The 17,860-nt window shown below is 42.5% G+C and overlaps 1 protein-coding gene across 2 annotated transcripts in view; it reads left to right on the top strand.

Annotated features, from left to right (window-relative positions):
* The first annotated feature begins 4,349 nt into the window (after positions 1-4,349).
* ARAP1 (ArfGAP with RhoGAP domain, ankyrin repeat and PH domain 1) overlaps positions 4,350-17,860 on the top strand; it is a 304,736-nt gene continuing 291,225 nt past the window's right edge. For both annotated transcript variants that reach the window (XM_063432734.1, XM_063432703.1), the window contains exon 1: positions 4,350-4,479. The gene's annotated coding sequence lies outside the window, so the exon portion shown is untranslated. The remainder of the gene's footprint in view (positions 4,480-17,860) is intronic.

Below are 17,860 nucleotides of genomic sequence, written 5' to 3'. Positions count from 1 at the left end.
GCTTTAAGTAGACGGATTCAGTAATGAATGTCATTAAAACTCGGTGATGCGGAAGTCGCCATAGGAAGCATTGATTCAGCGTTTTGCTATGGGAAGCTTTGAATGAGCGTGCAGAGGGCTGGATTATTATAATATTATTTATATAGCGCCAGCAAATTCCGTAGCGCTGTACAATGGGTTGGACCAACTATGGAGGAGCCATGCTTCCTCGATGACGTCGCAGAAGGCGTATAGGTAAGTACGCAGAGGAAGCCTCTGAGCTGGAAAAAGGTCAGTAAATAATTCATTTGAATAATTTTTTTGCACTAACTAGGGACAGAGACACTGAAGCGTTAGAAATCCATGTTTTTGTTCCTTTAATACGGAAGATAAACGTGCTAACTGCGCCTTTTACGGCTTTGAGAGGCCCTACTCAAACATGCCAGGGGTGCTGACGTGACAGAACAATGTAAAAGAATGGAATAACTTGCATTGTAAGAAAGTAAATAAAAGATAGCGGATGGAGCCTGTGTGTAGGAAATGAAGGGAGCGCGAGTTATTTACAGCGTCATTTCTGCTCCTAGCACCATAACCACTGCCCTGGTGCCCCCCTCTCCACCTTGTGCTGCGTGGCAGGGTTTAGCTCAGGGGAGCTAAAAGAATCTCTTAATTAGGAAATATGTCAGGTTCACCTACACCAATCCCTCTGTATCTCCCAGCTCCCCCCTGTATCTCTCTCTCCCCCTCCCCCCCCGTGACTTCCAGGCTTCTTTAATCTTTCCCAGCTCCCCCCTTAATCTCTCCCAGCTCCCCCCTTATCTTTCCCAGCTCTCCCCTTATCTCTCCCAGCTCCCCCTAATCTTTCCCAGCTCCCCCATTAATCTCTCCCAGCTCCCCCCCTAATCTTTCCCAGCTCCCCCATTAATCTCTCCCAGCTCCCCCATTAATCTTTTATAGCTCCCCCCCTAATCTTTCCCAGCCCCCCCAATCTCTCCCAGCCCCCCAATCTTTCCCAGCTCCCCCTTAAATCTTTTCCAGCTCCCCCCTAATCTTTCCCAGCTCCCCCATTAATCTTTCCCAGCTCCCCCCTTAATCTTTTCCAGCTCCCCCCATTAATCTCTCCCAGCTCCCCCATTAATCTTTCCCAGCTCCCCCATTAATCTTTCCCAGCTCCCCCCTTAATCTCTCCCAGCTCCCCCCTTAATCTTTCCCAGCTCCCCCATTAATCTCTCCCAGCTCCCCCTTAATCTCTCCCAGCTCCCCCATTAATCTCTCCCAGCTCCCCCATTAATCTTTCCCAGCTCCACCCTTAATCTTTCCCAGCCCCCCCTTAATCTTTCCCAGCTCCCGCCTTAATCTCTCCCAGCTCCCCCTTAATCTCTCCCAGCTCCCCCCTTAATCTTTTATAGCTCCCCCCCTAATCTTTCCCAGCCCCCCCAATCTCTCCCAGCTCCCCCCTTAATCTTTTCCAGGTCCCCCATTAATCTCTCCCCTTAATCTCTCCCAGCTCCCCCCATTAATCTCTCCCAGCTCCCCCCTTAATCTTTCCCAGCTCCCCCTTAATCTCTCCCAGCTCCCCCATTAATCTCTCCCAGCTCCCCCCTTAATCTTTTATAGCTCCCCCCTAATCTTTCCCAGCCCCCCCAATCTCTCCCAGCTCCCCCCTTAATCTTTTCCAGGTCCCCCATTAATCTCTCCCCTTAATCTCTCCCAGCTCCCCCCATTAATCTCTCCCAGCTCCCCCCATTAATCTCTCCCAGCTCCCCCATTAATCTCTCCCAGCTCCCCCCTTAATCTTTTTCAGCTCCCCCATTAATCTCTCCCAGCTCCCCCCATTAATCTCTCCCAGCTCCCCCATTAATCTCTCCCAGCTCCCCCATTAATCTCTCCCAGCTCCCCCCTTAATCTTTTTCAGCTCCCCCATTAATCTCTCCCAGCTCCCCCCATTAATCTCTCCCAGCTCCCCCATTAATCTCTCCCAGCTCCCCCATTAATCTCTCCCAGCTCCCCCATTAATCTCTCCCAGCTCCCCCATTAATCTCTCCCAGCTCCCCCATTAATCTCTCCCAGCTCCCCCCATTAATCTCTCCCAGCTCCCCCATTAATCTCTCCCAGCTCCCCCATTAATCTCTCCCAGCTCCCCCCATTAATCTCTCCCAGCTCCCCCATTAATCTCTCCCAGCTCCCCCCATTAATCTCTCCCAGCTCCCCCATTAATCTCTCCCAGCTCCCCCCATTAATCTCTCCCAGCTCCCCCATTAATCTCTCCCAGCTCCCCCCATTAATCTCTCCCAGCTCCCCCATTAATCTCTCCCAGCTCCCCCCATTAATCTCTCCCAGCTCCCCCATTAATCTCTCCCAGCTCCCCCATTAATCTCTCCCAGCTCCCCCCTTAATCTCTCCCAGCTCCCCCATTAATCTCTCCCAGCCCCCCCTTAATCTCTCCCAGCTCCCCCATTAATCTCTCCCAGCCCCCCCATTAATCTCTCCCAGCTCCCCCCTTAATCTTTCCCAGCTCCCCCATTAATCTCTCCCAGCTCCCCCCATTAATCTCTCCCAGCTCCCCCATTAATCTCTCCCAGCTCCCCCATTAATCTCTCCCAGCTCCCCCATTAATCTCTCCCAGCTCCCCCCTTAATCTCTCCCAGCTCCCCCATTAATCTCTCCCAGCTCCCCCCATTAATCTCTCCCAGCTCCCCCCTTAATCTCTCCCAGCCCCCCCCATTAATCTCTCCCAGCCCCCCCTTAATCTCTCCCAGCTCCCCCCATTAATCTCTCCCAGCCCACCCATTAATCTCTCCCAGCTCCCCCCTTAATCTTTCCCAGCTCCCCCCTTAATCTCTCCCAGCTCCCCCTTAATCTCTCCCAGCTCCCCCATTAATCTCTCCCAGCTCCCCCATTAATCTTTCCCAGCCCCCCTTAATCTTTCCCAGCTCCCCCCTTAATCTCTCCCAGCTCCCCCTTAATCTCTCCCAGCTCCCCCCTTAATCTTTTATAGCTCCCCCCCTAATCTTTCCCAGCCCCCCCAATCTCTCCCAGCTCCCCCCTTAATCTTTTCCAGGTCCCCCATTAATCTCTCCCCTTAATCTCTCCCAGCTCCCCCCATTAATCTCTCCCAGCTCCCCCCCTTAATCTCTCCCAGCTCCCCCTTAATCTCTCCCAGCTCCCCCATTAATCTCTCCCAGCTCCCCCCTTAATCTTTTATTGCTCCCCCCCTAATCTTTCCCAGCCCCCCCAATCTCTCCCAGCTCCCCCCTTAATCTTTTCCAGGTCCCCCATTAATCTCTCCCCTTAATCTCTCCCAGCTCCCCCCATTAATCTCTCCCAGCTCCCCCCATTAATCTCTCCCAGCTCCCCCATTAATCTCTCCCAGCTCCCCCCATTAATCTCTCCCAGCTCCCCCCATTAATCTCTCCCAGCTCCCCCATTAATCTCTCCCAGCTCCCCCCTTAATCTCTCCCAGCTCCCCCATTAATCTCTCTCAGCTCCCCCCATTAATCTCTCCCAGCTCCCCCCTTAATCTCTCCCAGCCCCCCCATTAATCTCTCCCAGCCACCCCTTAATCTCTCCCAGCTCCCCCCATTAATCTCTCCCAGCCCCCCATTAATCTCTCCCAGCTCCCCCATTAATCTCTCCCAGCTCCCCCCATTAATCTCTCCCAGCTCCCCCCATTAATCTCTCCCAGCTCCCCCATTAATCTCTCCCAGCTCCCCCCATTAATCTCTCCCAGCTCCCCCCATTAATCTCTCCCAGCTCCCCCATTAATCTCTCCCAGCTCCCCCCTTAATCTCTCCCAGCCCCCCCCATTAATCTCTCCCAGCCCCCCCTTAATCTCTCCCAGCTCCCCCCATTAATCTCTCCCAGCCCCCCATTAATCTCTCCCAGCTCCCCCATTAATCTCTCCCAGCTCCCCCCATTAATCTCTCCCAGCTCCCCCCATTAATCTCTCCCAGCTCCCCCCATTAATCTCTCCCAGCTCCCCCATTAATCTCTCCCAGCTCCCCCATTAATCTCTTCCAGCTCCCCCTTAATCTCTCCCAGCTCCCCCTTAATCTCTCTCAGCTCCCCCTTAATCTCTCCCAGCTCCCCCTATTAATCTCTCCCAGCTCCCCCCATTAATCTCTCCCAGCTCCCCCCTTAATCTCTCCCAGCTCCCCCCTTAATCTCTCCCAGCTGCCTCCTGTTTCCCCCCCAGCTCCGCTGGATTTATTTCAGAGTTCTGTTAATCCAGAGCTAGGGACTGGGGCTTTGAATGCAGGCGTGTTGGCAGGTACTGGGCAGGGCAGGAAGGGGTTAGTGGGCGCGGTGCACATTGCACCCACTAGAGAGCGCCCTGCACTGTCAGACTGGCACTTGTTGCCGTTCATTGAGAGGTTAAAGGCAGCCAGGAGCCAGAAGGAGGGGGCCCGGGGGCCAGGACCAGCTCTGAATCAACAAAAACACAGCATCACGAGGGCCCCGGCTGGTGAGAGCTGAGCTGGGCAACCTGGCGACCGACAGGTCAGTCCTGACTGTTACAGTAACTAGAGTGCAAGCTCTGCGGGCCAGCGACCCCTCCCTGGTACCCAGCACTGAGCGCTCTCTACTATGGTCTAATTACAGTGTAAGCTCTGGGGGTCAGTAATTCTCCTGGTATCCAGCCATGAGCGCTCTGTACTGTGTTCTGATTAGAGTGTAAGCTCTGGGGTTCAGTGATTCTCCTGGTATCCAGCATTGAGTGCTCTGTTCTGATTAGAGTGTAAGCTCTGCAGGCCATCGACCTCTTTACCCCCACCCCCAGGAATCAGCACTGAACGCTCTGTACTGTGCTCTAATTAGAGAGTAAGCTCTGGGGGTCAGTGATTATCATGGTACCCAGCACTGAGTGCTCTGTTCTGTGGCCTGATGTATTTTTTATTTATTTATTACTGCCATTTATGAGGCGCCAACATATTCCGCAGATCTGTACAATTGGGGTAAAAACAGCACAATATACACACTTCAATAGAAAAGGTAAAGATGTGAGCTGAGATCTAGCCACTGAAATTTATAGAGTGCCTAGTAGATAGGGCTGTTGGCTTAGAGTGTAAGCACTGCAGGACTGTGACCTCACTGGTATCCAGCACTGAGCGCTCTGTACTGTAGTCTCATTAGAGTATAAGCTCTGCAGGACAGTGATCACCTGGTATCCAGCACTGAGTGTCCTGTACTGTGGTTTGATTAGAGTGTAAGCTCTGCAAGACAATGATCCCCTGATATGCAGCACTGAGTGCGCTATACTGTGATCCGATTAGATTGTAAGCTCTGCGGATCAGGGATAATATAATATATTGCAGTACAGGTATCGATGGGTAGAGGGAATGCAATTGCGTATTGTGTTAATGAACACATTACAGGAGGGTAATCTATGTGACTTTTTAAAACAAGTTATAATATAGCCGTGTTATAATATAACCGTTAATACATGTAAGCATGTTATAATATAGCCGTGTTATAATATAACCGTTAATACATGTAAGCATGTTATAATATAGCCGTGTTATAATATAACCGTTAATACATGTAAGCATGTTATAATATAGCCGTGTTATAATATAACCGTTAATACATGTAAGCATGTTATAATATAGCCGTGTTATAATATAACCGTTAATACATGTAAGCATGTTATAATATAGCCGTGTTATAATATAACCGTTAATACATGTAAGCATGTTATAATATAGCCGTGTTATAATATGACTGTTAATACATGTAAGCATGTTATAATATAGCCGTGTTATAATATAACCGTTAATACATGTACGCATGTTATAATATAGCCGTGTTATAATATAACCGTTAAATGCATGTAAGCATGTTATAATATAGCCGTGTTATAATATAACCGTTAATACATGTAAGCATGTTATAATATAGCCGTGTTATAATATGACTGTTAATACATGTAAGCATGTTATAATATAGCCGTGTTATAATATAACCGTTAATACATGTAAGCATGTTATAATATAGCCGTGTTATAATATGACTGTTAATACATGTACGCATGTTATAATATAGCCGTGTTATAATATAACCGTTAAATGCATGTAAGCATGTTATAATATAGCCGTGTTATAATATAACCGTTAATACATGTAAGCATGTTATAATATAGCCGTGTTATAATATGACTGTTAATACATGTAAGCATGTTATAATATAGCCGTGTTATAATATAACCGTTAATACATGTAAGCATGTTATAATATAGCCGTGTTATAATATGACTGTTAATACATGTAAGCATGTTATAATATAGCCGTGTTATAATATGACTGTTAATACATGTAAGCATGTTATAATATAGCCGTGTTATAATATAACCGTTAATACATGTAAGCATGTTATAATATAGCCGTGTTATAATATGACTGTTAATACATGTACGCATGTTATAATATAGCCGTGTTATAATATAACCGTTAAATGCATGTAAGCATGTTATAATATAACCGTTAATACATGTAAGCATGTTATAATATAGCCGTGTTATAATATGACTGTTAATACATGTACGCATGCTATAATATAGCCGTGTTATAATATAACCGTTAATACATGTAAGCATGTTATAATATAGCCGTGTTATAATATGACTGTTAATACATGTAAGCATGTTATAATATAGCCGTGTTATAATATAACCGTTAATACATGTAAGCATGTTATAATATAGCCGTGTTATAATATAACCGTTAATACATGTAAGCATGTTATAATATAGCCGTGTTATAATATAACCGTTAATACATGTAAGCATGTTATAATATAGCCGTGTTATAATATAACCGTTAAATGCATGTAAGCATGTTATAATATAGCCGTGTTATAATATAACCGTTAATACATGTAAGCATGTTATAATATAGCCGTGTTATAATATAACCGTTAATACATGTAAGCATGTTATAATATAGCCGTGTTATAATATGACTGTTAATACATGTAAGCATGTTATAATATAGCCGTGTTATAATATAACCGTTAAATGCATGTAAGCATGTTATAATATAGCCGTGTTATAATATAACCGTTAATACATGTAAGCATGTTATAATATAGCCGTGTTATAATATGACTGTTAATACATGTAAGCATGTTATAATATAGCCGTGTTATAATATGACTGTTAATACATGTAAGCATGTTATAATATAGCCGTGTTATAATATAACCGTTAATACATGTAAGCATGTTATAATATAGCCGTGTTATAATATGACTGTTAATACATGTACGCATGTTATAATATAGCCGTGTTATAATATAACCGTTAAATGCATGTAAGCATGTTATAATATAGCCGTGTTATAATATAACCGTTAATACATGTAAGCATGTTATAATATAGCCGTGTTATAATATGACTGTTAATACATGTAAGCATGTTATAATATAGCCGTGTTATAATATAACCGTTAATACATGTAAGCATGTTATAATTTAGCCGTGTTATAATATAACCGTTAATACATGTAAGCATGTTATAATATAGCCGTGTTATAATATGACTGTTAATACATGTAAGCATGTTATAATATAGCCGTGTTATAATATAACCGTTAATACATGTAAGCATGTTATAATTTAGCCGTGTTATAATATAACCGTTAATACATGTAAGCATGTTATAATATAGCCGTGTTATAATATGACTGTTAATACATGTAAGCATGTTATAATATAGCCGTGTTATAATATAACCGTTAATACATGTACGCATGCTATAATATAGCCGTGTTATAATATAATCGTTAATACATGTAAGCATGTTATAATATAGCCGTGTTATAATATAACCGTTAAATACATGAATGCATGCTATAATATAACCCTGGATCGGTGCCATGTTATTCCAATAATTCACAATAAACATTGGTTAACATTAAACGCTGAGTGTAATACAGTAGACAGAGTGAAACGATTACGACGGACAGATGTGGCCATAATTCAATAAACAGACGTGTGAATGACATATATGTAACAGATGTGTATAGAAGCGTGTTTGAGCGGAGCGCTGCCTGTCGCTGACTTGTTACATTTCCCCAATGCTACGGAATAAGTTGGTACCGTATAAATTCTAATAATAGACTAATTTAATATACAATACAATACGTAGAGATGGGAATAATTAGCTCTCAGTAATGCAATAAACAGACATAACGCAGTGAGAAGATTAAGTGTAACACAATAAACAGACAGAAATATAATCTAAATAATAAACACGTGATGCCTGGACATTATCTCACAATAGCTGTCAATTGTGTTCCTACAAACTGAGCAGGATGCTAAGGACTCGTACTGGAAACCCGGTGGCGTTGGCAGGTATGGGAAGCAGAAGCGGATTTATTAACCCTGTGAGGGTCTGTGCCGGAGCCTGCGGTGATACTGACATTCTGATCAGTCTGTGTGTAGATGAATGTTAGTAAATAGGAGTGGCTGACTGTTCACACTGATCTATACGTTATAGCACGGGTAGGCAACCTTCCGCACGCCACATGTTGTGGACTACGTCTCCCATAATGCTCTTACAGGCCGAATACTGACTGCTGGTTTATAGTTATCCCTATTCTAATTAGGAATACAGGCAGTCCCACTCAGGGATTTATTTTGTTTTACAAAAATATTTCCTATTGGATCTTTTTTTTAACCAGTTAATGACCTTTAGTGTAGCGGAGTAGAGGTATTATCCAAGGTATCTCCGCTGGTAGACAGGAAAGGCAATCCAAACAGCTACGAGACAGGTAGCGTAGTTACAATCCCTTCCCTCCAAGAACTAGACGACACATAGTTTGGAGGTCAACTGAGGCTTTAATCACACACTTCCAGTATTTATGAGATTTCCCATGCAAGGGGTCTCCCTACAGACAATTCAGGGGTTATACAGTAGGGGACTACATGGGAAACTGAACAATCTGGATATTTCCCCCAGCAGCCCCTGCTGCACACGAGGGATACTCCCACTAAAATATACAGTTAAGTGCATTATCCCTCGGTGCAGCAGAACATACAATTTACAATAAAATGCATAACTCTTATAATATTCGTCTGATTCAAACGAATGGGCATTTGGCAGATAGCTGGGGTCTGAGCGCACATTTCGTGGAAGTACCGCTCAGATCCCAGCATAAATAACCAAACGCCGCACGAAACCAACATTACATTCAAGTTACATTCAAACTACCGATTAACTGTAGGGAATCACTTTACCGAAGGACCGGGGCTCCCGAACGGCTTGGAAGTCCAGGGGTATTCGTGCCGACGAGTAGCCGATTTTAGTTCCAGGCGCTCGACGACCAAATACCGCTGGGCTAACAAAGGATCCAAGATGGCCGACCGCCGCGTGGTCGGTAGCCAAACGACGGCCACCCTGAATCCTCTTAACAATGTTGCAATCCTTAATGAGAGCCACACGACCTCCTGTGTGTGGTCTCCCTTCGGTAGTTTGTTCGTTTCACGAACAGAGATGAAATTCACTGTTTGTGGAGTGATTACATGAATGCCGACGGGTTTTTATACCGCCAGCATACGAACACCATAGACCTGAAACACATATTACACATGCATACACTTGGTTCTTAAAGGGGTACATACATATTCAAGAAAATACAGTTTTAAAGTGGCTGCTGCAGCCACATTTAGTAACAACTGAGGTCTGTCTAGTGATAACTGAGGTCTGTCTAGTGATAACTGAGGTCTGTCTAGTGATAACTGAGGTCTGTCTAGTGATAACTGGGGGCTGTCTAGTGATAACTGGGGGCTGTCTATTGATAACTGGGGGCTATATAATGATAACTGGGGGCTATATAATGATAACTGGGGGCTATCTTCTCCTCTTTTCCTTTTCTCTCCCCCAGCATCAAAATATCTCCTTACACCCACTTCCCTCAACAATACAATCATATCCACATTAATACATCTGTTACACTCTCCCCTTCTCAAATCTAACTTGCCCTAACTCTCCAACATCACTCTACAACTCCACTCTCTCCTCTGACCTTGACATCACGGAACCTCCTACATTTAAACGCACCAAGTGCCCCCAATTACAACCCTGGCACACCAAGCTGACCCGATATGTCAAAAAATGTTCCAGAACTGCTGAACGCTGTTGGAGAAAGTCTCACTCTGCACCGGACTTCCTCCACTATAAATTTATGCTGCGCTCCTACACACTTTACTTCAACACCCTCATAAGCAAACTGTCCCACCAACCCAAATGCCTATTTCACACTTTTAATGCTCTCCTTTGCCCTGTTGCTCCCCCTCTCCCTACCATCCTGTCCGCCTCAAACTATGCAACTCACTTCACTGAGACGATTTCTACAATCAGAGAAGAGATCTCTAACCTCTCTCCTTCTCCTTCCAATACATCACCCAGCCCCACTTACTCCACTGTACTATGCTCCTTCTACAGAGGAAGAGGTTTCGGCTCTGCTCCGGTCCTCCTGCCTCACCACCTGCTCCCTCGATCCTTTTCCCTCATATCTCATCCGCACTCTCTCTCCCTCTCTTGCTCTTCCTCTCACTAAAATGTTCAATCTCTCCCTTTCCTCCGGCACATTTCCTTCACCCTTCAAGAATGCAACTATAACACTGATTCTGAAAAATCCCAACCTTGACCCCAACTCCCCATCCAACTACAGCCCTATATCCCCATTTGCCTCCAAGATCCTTGAGAGAGTTGTGTATGCGAAATTGACAGACTTCCTCGAATCCAACTCTCTGCTTCAGTCTGGGTTCCTCGCTCGTCACTCTGTTGAAACAGCTGTGACCAAAGTATCCAACGATTTAATCGCTGCTACATCTCACGGCCATTACTCTATCCTAATTCTCCTTGATCTTTCTGCTGCCTTTGACACTGTTGATCATCAACAGCTTCTTCACATTCTCCATAATCTCGGTCTACGAGATATTGCTCTCTCCTGCTGCTCCTCCTACCTCTCCCAGCGCTTTTTCAGTGTTTCTTTCTCTGGCTCTGCTTCTTCTCCCAAACCCTTCTCTGTTGGCGTTCCCCAAGGTTCTGTTCTTGGTCCCCTATTGTTCTCAGTCTACACTGCCTCCTTTGGTAAACTCATCAGCTCCTTTGGCACGCAAATTTACCTGTCCTCTTCTGATCTCTCTCCGCCCATCTTGACTCGTGTCTCTGACTGCCTCTCTTCGATTTCCAGCTGGATGGCTATTCATTTCCTTAAACTCAACCTGTCCAAAACAGAACTTCTGGTCTTTCCTCCCTCAAGTGTTACTACTCTCGTGTCTGTCTCCCTCCAAGTCAATGGCACCGCCATCACCTCTAAGTCGCAGGCTCGTTGCCTAAGTGTTCTCTTTGACCAACCTCTCCTTCACACCTCATGTCCGGTCGATCGCCAAATCCTACCGCTTCCATCTCAAAAACATAGCTTGCATCCGCCCCTACTTAACACCAGACGCACTATAATCCCCTTCTCAGTGGTCTTACATGTTCCCAGAACGCACCGCTGCAATCTATAATGAATGCGGCGGCATCTCCCACGCCTCTCTTCTCTGTCAGTCCCTACATTGGCTTCCAGTTAGATATAGGGCTCAATTTAAGATTCTGGTTCTTGCTTACAAGTCCTTTCATTATGCTGCTCCAACCTACCTATCCTCCTTAATACACAAGTCTGTCCTGTCGAGGCCCCTGCACTCTGCAGAAGACCTACGTCTATCCTCTGTCCATACTCCCACATCTGATGCTCGCCTTCAAGACTTTTTCAGGGCTCCACCTTTTCTGTGGAACTCCCTTCCCTTCACCGTTAGACTTTCACCCAATCTCCACTCCTTCAAAAAATCTTTGAAAACACACTTCTTCAGGAAGCATATTTGTAACGGCACCAAAGATGTTCCCTTTCCCAAATGAGAAGTCAGCTACCGAACACTCCTAAGGGCCGAACAGGAAACACACAAATAATCCCCCCCAAGTACGTGACGAGGCTCTGTATTGAGGGTCAAGCAGGATCTGTTTAATATGGGCTACATGCCGTCTTTTATGCAGGTCTTCCAGCAAGGGACACTCCCATAGGGACCTTGTGGAAGACTGAGACAGTTTTGTACAGCAACCAATCATATACATGTTCAGTAATAAACACTCCCACATGAACATTCCAACTCCTCCTCTCTATCCTGGAGATAATTGGGTTAAGTGCTAGAAGTAACTAAATTACCTCCAGGGATAGAGAATATCCTCCGTTTTATACCAACAGTAAAAACACATACATATATATTTCCAAATATACCGAACAGAATCCCCAGATAGCTTAGATCTGAGCGCTCAATATAACCGAACAGCGCTCAGATCCCATACATACAGTTCAATCGCCATGGAGCTAAAGTCTGGTACAGGGTGCTTTCGACGAAACGAATGGGCTCCATGGGATGGCAATCTGGGGCAGTTCTGATCTTGTATAGTTAATGTACCGAACGGCACGGCGTTCGTATGAACCTGGAACAGAACGAGGAAGGGTCGGCGACTTCAGCGGTGTTCGCGGGAAATAGTGTCCGATATTAGTTCCATGAGTTTATCGACTAACACCGCTGGGCATTTGACTGTCCAAGATGGACGCCGCCACGTGTTCGTTCATACGAACGACGACCACCCAACCGACCGTTCGGGAGTTGGAAGTGTCTGCGGTTACCACAATGTTAATGAGGGCAGAAAGGTTAACGAGCAGCACACTTCCCTGCTGGATGGTCTGCCATTCGGTAGGTCATTCGTATTTAGGTGAATGAAAAGTAGAACCATACGAACAACTGGCAAATACCGAACAAACAGACGAATCAAAGTTAAATGATAGTAATCCAAAGACAGAGAGGTCTGTCACAATATTATTTAAATTGTTAACAGGTTTTCATTCACCCCCTCCCCCCATGACGCCTCTCCTGCAACTGTCAAAAATAACCCAAGTTCTCAGTGAATAATTTTCTATCAACCTATTTCATTACCCCTACTTATACCCTTTGTGTCAGCATACCCCACTCCCTCTAGCATGTAAGCTCATTGAACAGAGCCCTCAACCCCTCTGTTCCTTTGCGTCCAACTTGTCTGGTTACAATTACGTGTCTGTTAGTCCACCCATTGTACAGCGCTACGGAATGTGCTGGCACTATAAAAATGTTTTTGTTTTGTTTTTTAAATAAAAAATATAATGGTAACTGGGGTCTGTCTAGTGATAACTGGTGACAGCTCAGTCTCTATAATGACTAGATAGCTGAGTCTTTACAGTCAATGCAGACCTCTATAATGACAGCCAGAGTTTTATACACCCTGTTCTAAATTATTATGCAAATTCTATTTAAGTGTCACAAAGATTAAATATTTAGTTTTTCAGTTTAACTCATGGATGGCATTGTGTCTCAGGGCTCTTTTGATCACTGAAAACAATCTCGGACACCTGTGATAATTAGATTGCCAGGTGAGCCCAATTTAAGGAAAACCTACTAATGGAGGGTGTTCCACATTATTAAGCAGAGCACCATTTTCATGCAATATGGGGAAGAAAAATGATCTCTCTGCTGCTGAAAAGAGTGAAATAGTTCAATGCCTTGGACGAGGTATGAAAACATTAGATAGTTCACGAAAACTTAAGCGTGATCATCGCACTATTAAGAGATTTGTGGCTGATTCAGAGCTCAGACGGGTTTGTGCAAATAAAGGCACATTGAGGAAGATTTCTGCCAGATCCATGCATCGGATCAAGAGAGCAGCTGCTAAAATACCATTACATAGCAGCAAACATATATTTGAAGCTGCTGGTGCCTCTGGAGTCCCACAGACATCAAGGTGTAGAGTCCTCCAGAGTCTTGCAACTGTGCATAAACCTTCTATTCTGCCACCACTAACCAATGCTCACAAGCAGAAACGGCTGCATTGGGCAGAAAAATACATGAAGACTAATTTTCAAACAGTCCTGTTCACTGATGAGTGCCGTGCAACCCTGGATGGTCCAGATGGATGGAGTAGTGGATGGTTGGTGGATGGCCACCCTGTTCCAACAAGGCTGCAACGTCAGCAAGGCGATGGAGTCATGTTTTGGGCCCGTATCATGGGAAGAGAGCTGGTTGGCCCTTTAAGGGTCCCCAATGGTGTAAGGTGTAAAGATGACCTCTGCAAAGTATGTGGAGTTTCTGACTGACCACTTTCTTCCCTGGTACAGAAGGAAGAACTATGCTTTCCGTAATAAAATCATCTTCATGCATGACAATGCACCATCTCATGCTGCAAAGAATGCCTCTGCATCAATGGCTCCTATGGGGATAAAAGGAGAGAAAGTCATGGTGTGACCTCCATCCTCCCCTGACCTCAATCCTATTGAGAACATTTGGAGCATCCTCAAGCAAAAGATCTATGAGGGTGGGAGGCAGTTTACATCCAAACAGCAGCTCTGGGAGACTATTCTGACATCTTGCAAACAAATTCAAGCAGAAACTGTCCAAAAACTCACAAGTTCAATGGATGCTATCAAATAAGGGTTCCTATGTTAAAATGTAACGTGACCTGTTAAAATGTTTAACAAGTTAAAATGTCGTTATAAGTTTGATTGAAATAACTTTTGATTTCAGTAAATATGCTGCAAACACAACAAATTACAATTTTCAGTTCTTTACAACCTATAAAGTGTTTTGAAACTTACAGTGCTTAATAATTTGGAACAGTGCAATGTACGTTTTTTATGTTTAACCCCTTAAGGACGCAGGACGGTTCAGGACCGTCATCGGCATTTTTCCATTGCCGACCGACGACGGTCCTGAACCGTCCTAAATTTAAAATGTACTTACCCGATCGCCGTCGTTCCCCCGGCGGCGATCGGCGGTGCTCCCGTTGTGGGGAGACTGCCTGCAGCCCAGACAGTCTCCCCATGGCGAATTAGGACCCCTGTGGCCATGTGTTCGCCCAACAGGGCGACCACATGGTCACAATAGGTGTCCATGTGTCTGCCTGCAGGGGGACTGTCTGTGCTGACAGGCAGTCTCCCTGCTGCTGTAAAATCATAAAATTTTTTTAAAGTTAAAGTATTATTATATATATGATATATAGACATATATTATACCTATATAATATATGTCTATATATCATATATATATATAATGTCATGCTAAGTGTATTTTTATATTAATATGTACATATATTAATATAAAAATACACTTATAATTAAATTACACACGTGTATATATATAATATATATAATTATATATATTGTGTATATATATATTATTATAAAATACAAATAATAAGTAAATTAAATACATTTTTTTAAAAATAATAATACAAAATTAAAAAAAAATTATATCTATACGAAATGTTATTCTAAGTGTATTTTGATATAAATATATATATATATATTTATATCAAAATACACTTAGAATGAAATTGTATATATATATCTATGTCTATATAAATAAATAAAAAGAATACGAACTATTCATATGTCCATATACAAAATTACATAAATAATTATATAAATATACACGTAGACTTCAAATATATAAATATGCATATATATTTAAATTCTACGTGCGTATTTATGTAATATTTTTACATAATTAAGTAATTTTATTGATTGCAATTTAAGGGACCTGCCTGCCAACCCAGGCCGAAAGTCCAGAGAATTTAATTTGCTATCACTGTATTTTACCCTGTAACGTTCTACGACACCCTAAAACCTGTACATGTGGGGTACTGTTTTACTCTGGAGACTTTGCTGAACACAAATATTAGTGATTCAAAACAGTAAAACATATCACAGCGATGATATTGTCAGTGAAAGTGACTTTTTTGCATTTTTCACACACAAAAAGCACTTTTACTGATGATATAATTGTTGTGATACATTTTCCAGTTTTGAAACACTAATATTTGTGTTCAAGAAAGTCTCCTGAGTATAACAGTACCCCCCCATGTACAGGTTTTATAGCGTTTTTGAAAGTTACAGGGTCAAATATATGGGTCAAATATTTTTACATTGAAAATGGGCAGGTTTGTTACGTTGCCTTTGAGAGCGTATGGTAGCCCAGGAATGAGAATTACCCCCATGATGGCATACCATTTGCAAAAGAAGACAACCCAAGGTATTGCAAATGGGGTATGTCCAGTCTTTTTTAGTAACCACTTAGTCACAAACACTGGGCAAAATTAGCGTTCAAATTAGTTTTTTACTTTTTTCACACACAAACAAATATGAACGCTAACTTTGGCCAGTGTTTGCGACTAAGTGGCTACTAAAAAAGTCTGGACATACCCCATATTGAATACCCTGGGTTGTCTACTTTGAAAAAAATATGTACATGTGGGGTGTTATTTAGCAATTTATGACAGATAATAGTGTTACAATGTCACTATTGATACATTTTAAAAATGTATGTTTTGAAACCGCAATCCTACTTGTACTTATAGCCCTATAACATGCAAAAAAAATAGCAAAAAGCATGTAAACACTGGGTATTTTTAAAGTCAGGACAACATTTTGAATCTATTTAGCAGTTTTGTTCATGAGTAAAAGATTTTTCACATAAAAGTAAAAAAACATGTATTTTTTTTCAATTTTTCATCATATTTTTTCATTTTTTAAAAATTAAATTACATGAGATTATATAAATAATGGTATGTAAAGAAAGCCCCTTTTGTCCTGAAAAAAAAAATATAATTTGTATCGGAACAGTAAATGAGAGAGCGGAAAATTACAGCTAAATACAAACACCACAAAAGTGTAAAAGATGCCTGGTCGCAAATGTACAACATCGCAAAAACAGTCCGGTCCTTAAGGGGTTAAAAAAAATACTGTTATCATTAGGAGGTTTGTTCAATAAAATTTGAATTGTACTCTTAATAGTTGATAACATGAGAATTATGCTGACTGTTATTTACATCAATTATTTAGGTAAATGAGAAAAATATAATTTGCATAATAATTTGGAACAGGGTGTAGTGATGGACTCTATATTGACCAGTAGGTCTTTTGTGACATCTGGGTTTTTATAGTGAGTGCGGGAATCAATACAGCCAGCCACGTTTTTAATGTGTCTTTATACTGAGAACTAGGTCTTCATGGCGAGAATGGGGCTTTATAGTGACAATTCTTTATAGTGACAATATAAAATTAATAGTGACAGTAGAATATAGTGACAGTGTGACTTTATAGTGACAGAGTGTAGTGATAGTATAATATTTATAGTGACAGTAGAGTATTTGTAGTGGGACTCTGTAGTGACAGTAGAGTGTAGTGATAGTATAATATTTATAGTGCTTGTAGTGATAGTATAATATTTATAATGACCGTAGAGTGTTTATAGTGACAGTGGGACTCTATAATAACAGTAGAGTGTTTGTAGTGATAGTATAATATTTATAATGGCCGTAGAGTGTTTGTAGTGACAGTGGGACTCTATAGTGACAGTATAGTGTTTGTAGTGATAGTATAATATTTATAGTGACAGTAGAGTGTTTGTAGTGATAGTATAATATTTATAGTGACAGTATAGTGTTTGTAGTGATAGTATAATATTTATAGTGACAGTTGAGTCTTTGTAGTGATAGTATAATATTTATAGTGACAGTATAGTGTTTGTAGTGATAGTATAATATTTATAGTGACAGTAGAGTGTTTGTAGTGATAGTGGACTCTGTAGCGCTGGTGTACGGTCTCCGTACCCACCTCCCCTCACACGCTCCTTCACATATTTCTGTGAGCAGACATAATGCTATCAGGCTAGGCACCAGTTCCAATACGTTATTTTATATATTTCTGTATCTATATAACAAACTAAACATGGAGTCACTTCCTGCCTGGGACCGGAAGCAGGAGCAGCCGAGGGAAGGACACTTATCTGTTTCTTGGTTCTTACA

Source organism: Pelobates fuscus, chromosome 1 (assembly GCF_036172605.1).
Source record: "Pelobates fuscus isolate aPelFus1 chromosome 1, aPelFus1.pri, whole genome shotgun sequence".
NCBI lineage: Eukaryota > Metazoa > Chordata > Amphibia > Anura > Pelobatidae > Pelobates > Pelobates fuscus.
The sequence above is the reverse complement of the archived record's forward strand: the minus strand, read 5'-3'. Positions and strand labels throughout refer to the sequence as shown.